We start from the raw sequence: 9,464 nt of genomic DNA, 5'->3' as shown, positions 1-9,464 counted from the left end.
CCAGTGGCAGAGTGTGCCCGGGAGGAGAAGGGGCTGGCTGGCGGGGGGCCTTCCTCTGTTGTTTTAAGAGAGCTGGCCTTCGTGCTATCTCCTCTGAAGCCTGTGGCCAAGGACACCAGCCTGGGCCTTAGCAGGACCCCATGAAAATGATGCAGGGGGACATTCTGAACCTCAGGTAGCCCTTCCCAGGCCCTACCTGACTTTTCCGGGGAGGCTGGTCTCCAAGCTCCTAGACCCTGGGCCTCTGGTCCTCTTCTACTAGGGAAGCAACCTAGACCACACTGACAGTCCCCACAGCTGCAGGGTCTCCTCCCCACACCTCTTGGAAGGCACTGGAGTCCAGGGAGCAGCTACATGGTGGTGCCAGGCCACAGCAGCACGAGAAGGTGTGAAGGTCCGCTGGGCCCAAGCCAGCCATTCGCCCCAGGCTGGGCCCCACCACCAGGGCTAGGGTTGGAGGCAGGAGGGCGAAGGAAGAGTGTGGCTCAGGCTGTGAAGAACAGAGGGCTGCCGGGACAGGCAGTGGCCAGGCACTGAGAAGCCCCATCTGTGGAAGTCTGAGGTGGCCACCTCGTGCCAGCCCACCGGCCAGCAGTCATCATCCCTCCTCCCAGCACCCCCCTTCCCCTGAGGGCAGCCCGTGGCCACTTTCCCTGACACCCCAAGCCCCTGTCCCACCACCTCAGAGGTCCAGGATCTCTGCGGCCCTGGTCACTGTGCCCTATGGGTCCCCCCAGGCCAGGGGCAGCTCTGCCCTCGGAGTCTCAGGAGCCAGAAGACTGTGAAGGGTTAACACTCTTTGTTATCGCTGCTTTTAATCCTCAGATGGGCCGGCGGCTCACGTTGTTCGGATCTGGTAGAGAGAAAGCGTTAACTATTATCTGCTTCTAGCTGACCATCTGCTGTTGCAGAAAATTCAAAACCCTGGAGATCTACTTATATCCACATCGTAAACGAGAAAAGATGTTTTAATTAAGGGAAATCAGGTTAACTTAGCTCTAATTTACAAGCCGCCTGCCTAATGAATTGTCTGGGCTGCTCTCTCTTTGTAGAGAGTAAATCTAGGATCCTTTCCCTCCGCAGTTCAGACACTAATTAACTAACCAAGAATTTTAGTAGCACACCCGCCTGTCGTCTAATAGTTTTACCTAAAGCCAGCCCGGTCATTGCTCGTACAAATTGCCAATTAAATGTGATTGATATAATGAAATTGGATTGTATTTTTCACTCACCTTCTTCCTTCCCCTTCCTTCTGTATGTTCTGACCCTCTCTGCCCAGGGCCAGGGGGCCCAGGCGCCCCACGACGCGCACCAAGAACAACAAGGTCAAACAGAACCGGGCCGGCCCAGGCCACACGGGCTGGAGCGGTGCAGGCGCCCGAGCGGTGCAAGTTCCTGCTAAACCAACATTTCTATTAGTTGAAGTTAACAGGTATAATCTTGTTTCCAGATATTTATCCACGTTCGGAGGGCTGTAGTTACATGTTTGAAGTTGGTGCGGGGAAGTGAAGGATCCGAGCTGCCATTCTAAAAATACATTAACAGTTTCCAAAATCTATATCGCTGCTTAATTAAATATGTTATCCTGTTTATAGGATCTGTGGCTAATTATTTAGAGTCATTTAATCTACTCAATTTGCACGTTAATTAAACAGCTTCGGTTTGCAGAGCGCGGCTGGGCGGGCTCGGAGGGGCGCAGCGCCGCCTGGTGGGGATCGCGCCCGGACAGCGCGCACGGGGCCGGAGCCTCGCGGACTGGGCCTGGGTCCCAGGTTCAGGGGCCAGAGTCCCCAGAGGGTGAGCGTCCCCAATGGTGGAGGCAGCGAGAGGGGCTGCGCGACTGCAAGGAAACGCTCTCAGGTCATCCTGCAGGGAGACTGGGGGTGGCCAGGGCCAGCCACCAGGGCGCAGCTCTTCTGTTATTTATGGACAGGGGTATTCATTCATTCATTCATTCATCCATCCACTCGCTCATTCGTTCATTCATTCACTCACTCATTCATTCCATCTATCCGTCCCTCCCTCCCTCTCCTCTGCCTCCCCTTCTGCTCCCCAACCCTGGCACCGGACGCAGCGCACAGTGGAGAGGTCGGTGCGGGGCGCAGGCCGGGGGTGCAGGACTCGCGCTGGCGCGCCGGTCTGAGCGCCGGCAACGCTCCAGCCTACGGCGTGGGGCCGGCGCCGGCCGGGCCCGGTTAACTGGAAAACGATGAAGCCGCGCCCCGCCCCCGCACTTGCTGCCTAATTGTCTTCCCTCGCCCGTCCCCATCTGTCCCTATCCGCCCATGTGTGTTTTGGCCTTTGTCTCGCTGCCCTGCGCTGACACCCTCTTTCAAAGGCCGCTTCTGTCGCCCTTCACCGATCTCTTCTGCCCCATTAACCCATCGGCACGAGGCTCCGGCAACAAAGGCCTGAAATCGGATCGACGAGCTCTCCCTCCCCATCGTCCGCCGCGGACATTGCGCGCCGCACAATCCGGCCCGACGGGGCGGGAGCGGAGCTGGCCGGGAAAGTGCCAGCGGAGGCCTGCCCGAGCCCGAGTCCCTCCTGCAGAAGCTGCAGCCGGGCGCGTCGCCCTTTGCAGGGGCCGGCGGAGCAGCTTCACCCCGGGAACCCACCGGGCGCCGCCAAGGCTAATCCGACCGCGGCCCCCTTTGTCCCTCCCTGGACGTGAAACTGGCGAGCTGGAGGCCCCGGGCTGTGGCGGGAGAGAGGCAGGTTCTCTTTGGGGCCTGATAAACAAAGACCAGGAAGCCTGGGACTAAACCTCCAGATTCCCCTCCTCTCCCAGAGAAAGCCACAAAGCGGCGGATCCTTGGCGCGCACCACCGGCTCGCGCTGTGGCTCGAGAGCAGACGCCAGCGCTCAGACCCACACCGTGAAACCCCTGGGGCAGAAAACCCATAGTCCCGAAGACAGCAGGGTCCTGACCCCCTCCCCAGGCCCCCTCCCCAACCCACCACCCTCCCGGAGGCCGGGACCTCTGTGTTCGAGTCGTGGTTCCACTCCGGGGCGTGCATCCTCTTCCACTCCAGCTCATTGGAGAGGAAGGGCTCAAGGCTTTCTTTCGCTGGGACCTGTGCAGTAGCTTGACGCCTGGCAACTCCTTGGAGGGGGCTGGGGGCGGAGGGGAGCCTCCGGGCCGACTGTCTGCAGGGTGGCCTGCATCTTCCTTCTCCTAGAGGTGTTTCCTCCCAGGGCTGCCTTCTTCTGACCACGGTGACAGGAGGAAGTGGAGGTCACTGGAGTGTCATCACACAGGCCACCCGAAGGTCACCTCTCTCTAAAGCCCGGCTTGGGACCTTGGCAGGAGGCCTCACACTGGTTCAGCCGGTGCTGAGACCTACCACGGGTGCTTAGCCAGTGTGGTCTTGGAGTCCAGCTTCGAGAAAACTTTTTTCACCGAGCACTGACCTGTTATTTTCTGCCCTATGACTCAGCAATGCTCTTTGCAGAGCCATCCTAGGAGACACCAAGCCAGTCCCTGGAAGGATGGGGACACCTTGTGTCCAGGCTGGGTGAAGGGGTTCCAGCATCAAATTCAGCCTGGGTTATCTTCTTGTTTTTCAAACTCATTAAACATTTGAAATCAGGAAGTTGCAAGGACAAGAAAGAGCATAGCTTGGGAGGCCGAGGCGGGTGGATCACGAGGTCGAGAGATCGAGACCATCCTGGTCAACATGGTGAAACCCCGTCTCTATTAATACAAAAAAATTAGCTGGGCACGGTGGCGCGTGCCTGTAATCCCAGCTACTCAGGAGGCTGAGGCAGGAGAATTGCCTGAACCCAGGAGGCGGAGGTTGTGGTGAGCCGAGATCGCGCCATTGCACTCCAGCCTGGGTAACAAGAGCGAGACTCTGTCTCAAAAAAAAAAAAAAAGAAAGAGCATAGCAAGAACGCGGGAGGCCTCCCGGCCCCTCTGCCAGGACCTCCATGCCCCACTCTTGGGCTCCATGGACCAGAGCCCCGGTTCTGGGAGTTCTGCCATTTCCTGCAGCTAACCTGGTGAAAGGAGGGTCTTTTTAAAATTCCGTTAGGAGAGTCTGGTGGGCTCTGAGGGCCCAGAAAGAGCAGGGTCCCCCCTGTCTCCCCTCCTCCCTTTCACTGCAGCCCAAGTCACATTTCAGTTTTGCTGCTACAAGATTTTCATAAGCTCATTTTACAACTTACAAATCGAAGCCCTGGCCGGGCACGGTGGCTCACGCCTGTAACCCAGCACTTTGGGAGGCCGAGATGGATGGATCACCTGAGGTCAGGATTCAAGACCAGCCTGGCCAACATGGTTAAACCCTGTCTCTACTAAAACTACAAAAATTAGCCAGGAGTTGTGGGGAATGCCTGTAATCCCAGCTACTTGAGGCTGAGGCAGGAGAATTGCTTGAACCCGGGAGGTGGATGTTGCAGTGAGCCCAGATCACGACACTGCACTCTGTCTGGGCTACAGAGCAAGACTCTGTCTCAGAAAAAAAAAAAAGAAAGAAAGAAATTCAAGCCGTGTGTCTGCTCCAGATACCGCTTAGCACACGGACTCCAGATGGGACACCAGAGGTCTTTCACATTGGCCGACTTGTACAAGTGTTCGGGCAAAAGCTAGGGGAGAATTCAAGCTTTGAGAGCAACTCCCAGGAGCACTGGAGCAACCTCGCATGAGTTTCCCACCCGAGGGCTGAAGACTCACGGTCTCAGCCATTGGAATACGACCACAACAAAAGGCAAGACTGATTGTTTTTGTTCGTTTTTTGTATTTTGTGACGGAGTCTCACTGTCACCAGGCTGCAGTGCAGTGGCATGATCTCAGCTCACTGCAACCTCCGCCTCCCGGGTTCAAACAATTCTCCTGCCTCTGCCTTCTGAGAAGCTAGAACTACAGGCACGTGCCACCACACCTGGCTGATTGTTTATATTTTTAGCAGAGACGGGGTTTCACCATGTTGGCCAGGCTGGTCTCGATCTTCCGACCTTGTGATCTGCCTGCCTTGGCCTCCCAAAGTGCTGGGATTACAGGTGTGAGCCACCATGCGCGGCCAAGGCTGATTTTTAAAATAACACCTTTATTGAGATATCATTGACACCATCAAATCCATTCTTTTTAAAGTTTACAATTTGGTGTCTGTTTATTCATCCACAGAGCTGCGTCGCCACCACCCCTCTCTAGTTCTGGAACATTTTCATCACCCCTAAAAGAAACCTGGCACCCATTAGCAGTCACTCCCCATTCCTAGCCCCCTCCCCCAGCCCCTGGCAACCACTAATCCACTTTCTGTCTCTATGGATTAGGCGAGGATAATTTTGCAAGAAGAGATCCTACCCGTCTGGAAAGGAGTATAAAATGAGGAAAGGCGGGGTGAGGACTGAAAATACTTTCTCCTGTGATCAACACGAGAGAAAGAAACAAGAGGGGGAAACACCTCCTGGGAACTGGAGGCTGGGAAGGACCAGAAGCCAAGCTCTGTGTCCCTGCGTCCTCGGCCCCTGCCATATGGTTTAAACATCAGCACTCTTGTTTTTTTCAGAGTTTACAGATATGCTCTTAAAATCTCCCCAGCCCCTTCTGCTGGCAATGTCTGCATTCTATGGGTGTACGGTGGTTGCCAGCATGGTGGAGGCCACAACCATCCTCTCAGTCCAACCCCTCCTGAATTATATGCCAACCTGTGGGTCCAGCTGGGTGCCCCAAAGTTTCCCTGGGGCGGGTCCTCTCAGCCTACGCATCTCTTCCCACCCTCTGGCCTTGAGGACTCCCTTGGCTGTCTGCTGGCTTGGTGTCCTACGACCTTACCAGGTTGGATTTGGGGTTTAATACACTTCAGAGGTTGCTCAGTTCAGAAAATGCCATTTTGTTTTCCTCGAACAAAAATACTTCTGAACTTAGCCTATTTTCACACCAAATTTTGCCTCCCCCGCAATCCTTTACAAGCCCCCGCTCCTGGCAATCTCGACGTCAGGCTTCTAATGAATATTTTCTTGATTTACAGCAGAAACAAGCAGTTATCTGCTAATAACCCCTGAGTCTGAAATTAAAAGGGATAGAGAAAATAAACCAAATTGCAAAGATCAGCTCTTGTTAAATAAAGTCATTGTGAAAAGACATATAACAACATTTTCATGCATCAGATCAGCGACACGATGGCTCATCATTTGAGGGTTGCAATTATTTAACACTACTTAGCAGCCAAGGAACACTTACCCCGGGAACATTTAATGGACAGTTGTTAATTAATTCTCAGCAGAGCCCTTCCAGCTACTTACACACAGAGAAACTGAGGCAGGGGTAAGGGGTGAGGTGGAAGGGAGCTCTTCCCTCCTGCCCCCTGCTCCTTTATGACCTAGGCCCCTCCAGTCTTACTAACTCATTCCCGCCCAGGGGTGTTTGACAGTCAGAGGGTGGCTAAATGGCTCTGAAGAATTCATAAACAAAGGCATAGCTAAAGGTATCATGTTCCTGTTGCCTTTGACCTTCCTGCAGAGTCAGAGGCCAGTCATATTCCACCCACCAGGAGAAAAACAAGAAACTTGAGATCATTCACATTAACTTCGAGTTAAGGAGTCCGTGGGTAATGAGTTCCAGGACTGACGGGGGTAGGACATATGTCTTTGGAGAAATGCAGTGAATTTGCAAGAAGAAATGCATCCCAGTTAGGGTCATGAGCATGAACTGGAGCTCACTGGCACCATTGTGAGTGAGAGCCAAGGTGGCAGAGAGGTTTAAACCGTAACTTTCCCGGGTTCCTGGTCTTCAGCCCCCACACAAGAACAAGAGGGGCTCTCTGTGGCTTGCTCCAAAGAGTTTTCATTCCTAGACACAAGTATTAATAGCAGTGGGTCAGAGGAGTGAGCTCAGGAGACCAGGAGATATGGGACTTCATGGTGCTCTGTCTGGGAGCCTTGCTGCCCAGCTTGTGGGGGGAAATCAGCCTGGCAGGTGCAGGGGTTTCCACTCCAGAGCCCATCCTGACCCTTTGCCCTCATCCCTGGCTCATTTTCAGAACCGCTTCATGACCTCCCACCGGGCCACTGCAGCTCTGGGGCGGTCAGACTGACACCGCAAAGCACCCAGGGTGCACCTCATGTTCAGAACAGGCAGGAGGAAAGCTGGGAGCTTGTGTCTCAATGGCCTGAGCGGAGGCAGTTTGGCACATTGGCCCATCGGATGCTTGGGACCACTGTGACGTAGAGGGAGTGCAGCCTGTGGGAAGCGCGGGCGGGGGCTGCCTGCTGCTCCTTCTCTGCCCATTGCACCGGCTAGGGCAGGGTGGTGGGAGAGCCCCACCAAGTTCCGCCACGGCATCGTGTCTGGGGTCTCAGAACCCAGGCCACTCCCACGGAGTGGCCAAACCATGCCCTACTCCTGGGGCTGCCAGCATTGCTGAAAAAGCCTCCTTTGCTTTCATCAACGTTGTCAAAGCACAGCAGAGGTCACGGGCACCTGTCTTGTTCACCTTCAGGTTGGCTCAGGGCCGCTGGCAAGGGCAGGCCAACCCTCTCTCTGCTGCTCTAGGGAACTTCATTTCCCCCCAGATAAGATACCCTCAAACTCACTGAGACAAGAAAGATGACTCTTCTTTTCACTAACAAAAATTTGTTATTATTATCAGGCTCGGCATGGTGGCTCACACCTGTAATTCCAGCACTTTGGGAGGCCGAGATGAATGGATCACTTGAGATCAGAAGTTCAAGACCAGCCTGGCCAACATGATGAAACTCTATCTCTCTACTAAAAATAAAAAAAGTTACCGAGGCGTAGTGGTGCTTGCCTGTAATCCCGAGCTACTTGGGAGGCTGTGGTGGGAGACTCGCTTGAACCTGGGAGGCAGAGGTTGCAGTGAGCTAAGCTTGTGCCATTGCACTCCAGCCTGGGAGACAGAGTGAGACTCCATCTCAAAAAACCAAAATTATTATTATTATTTTTAGACAGGGTCTCCCTGTCACCCAGGCTGTCACCCAGTCTGTCACCATGAAGGTATCTCGGCTCACTGCAGCCTCGACCTCCTGTGCTCAAGCGATCCCCCTGTCTCAGCCTCCTGACTAGCTGGGAATACAGGCACACACCACCATGCCCAGCTAATTTTTATATTTTTTGTAGAGATGTTATGTTGCCCAGGCTGTTCTCAAACTCCTGGGCTCAAGCAATCCTCCTACTTTGGTCTCCCAAAGTGCTGGGATCACAGGCATGAGCCACTGTGCCCAGCTGAGAATGACTTTCTTCTTCTATTTGTTTGTTTTTGAGACAGAGTCTTACTTTGTCACCCAGGCTGGAGTGCAGTGGCGTGATCCCAGTTCACTGCAACCTCTACCTCCTCGGCTCAAGCAATTCTCCTGCCTCAGCCTCCCAAATAGCTGGGATTATAGGCGCCACACCCAGCTAATTTTTGTATTTTTACTAGAGATAGGTTTTCACCGTGTTGGCCAGGTTGATCTCAAACTCCTGACCTCAAGCAATTCATCCACCTCAGCCTCCCAAAGAATGACTTTCTTTTTCTTTTCTTTTCTTTTTTTTTTTTTTTTTGAGACGGAGACTTGTTCTTGCTCTGTCACCTGCGCTAGAGTGCAGTAGTGGCGCGATCTCGGCTCACTGCAACCTCCACCTCTCAGGTTCAAGCAATTCTCCTGCCTCAGCCTCCTAAGTAGCTGGGACTACAGGTGCCTGCCACCATGCCTGGCTAATTTTTTGTAGTTTTAGTAAAGACAGGCCTTCACCATCTTGGCTGGGCCAGTCTCGAACTCCTGACCTCGTGATCCACCCACCTCGGCCTCCCAAAGTGCTGGGATTACAGGTGTGAACCACCGTGCCCAGCCCCCAAGAATGACTTTTCAAACAGAGTTCCATCATCATATGATGGAAGAACCACAGACTTCAAGATGGAGGAAACGGTCACAAGTCAGTGCCTCGGGCCCGGACAAAACACAGGACAACAGAGACAGGGAAGAGGACCTGTGTCACCAGGAGGCTCCTGTGGCCGCCGTCCTGAGAAGCTGGGCGATGCTTTGCTGAGCTCCGATAAGTGAACGAGAAGGTGAGTGGCGCGTGTGCAGGGGTGGCTGGGAGCTGCCCTAGAAAGGAGGCTTTTGTTGTCCCCTTTCAAGGACAGCCTGTTCCAGAGTCCTGGAGAAATTCCCACTTGCCTGAGTGCCCAGGGGTCAGAGGGGTGCCAGCGACCTCGTTGCCTGGTGCATGGTACACGCAAGGGCCCCAGCTTGAGGCAGTGTCCCAGGCCTTCCACCAAGACTGCCAGGCCCCACCTGCACAGGGCGGGTTTATTGCCATGGCCATGAGAGACACCGCCTGTCTAGGGGTTTGGGGGAATCTCAGTAAAGAAGAGTAAAAATGGCCAGGCTCGGTAGCATGCCTGTAATCCTAGCACTTTGGGAGGCGGAGGCAGGCTGATCACTTGAGGTCAGGAGTTCGAGACCAGTCTGGCCAACATGGTGAAACCCTGTCTCTACCAAAAATACAAAAATTAGCC

This window comes from Aotus nancymaae, unplaced genomic scaffold, assembly GCF_030222135.1.
Source record: "Aotus nancymaae isolate 86718 unplaced genomic scaffold, 86718_ANA_hifiasm-v0.15.2.pri h1tg000263l, whole genome shotgun sequence".
NCBI classification, from domain to species: Eukaryota; Metazoa; Chordata; class Mammalia; order Primates; family Aotidae; genus Aotus; species Aotus nancymaae.
This window is presented reverse-complemented; position numbering follows the sequence as displayed.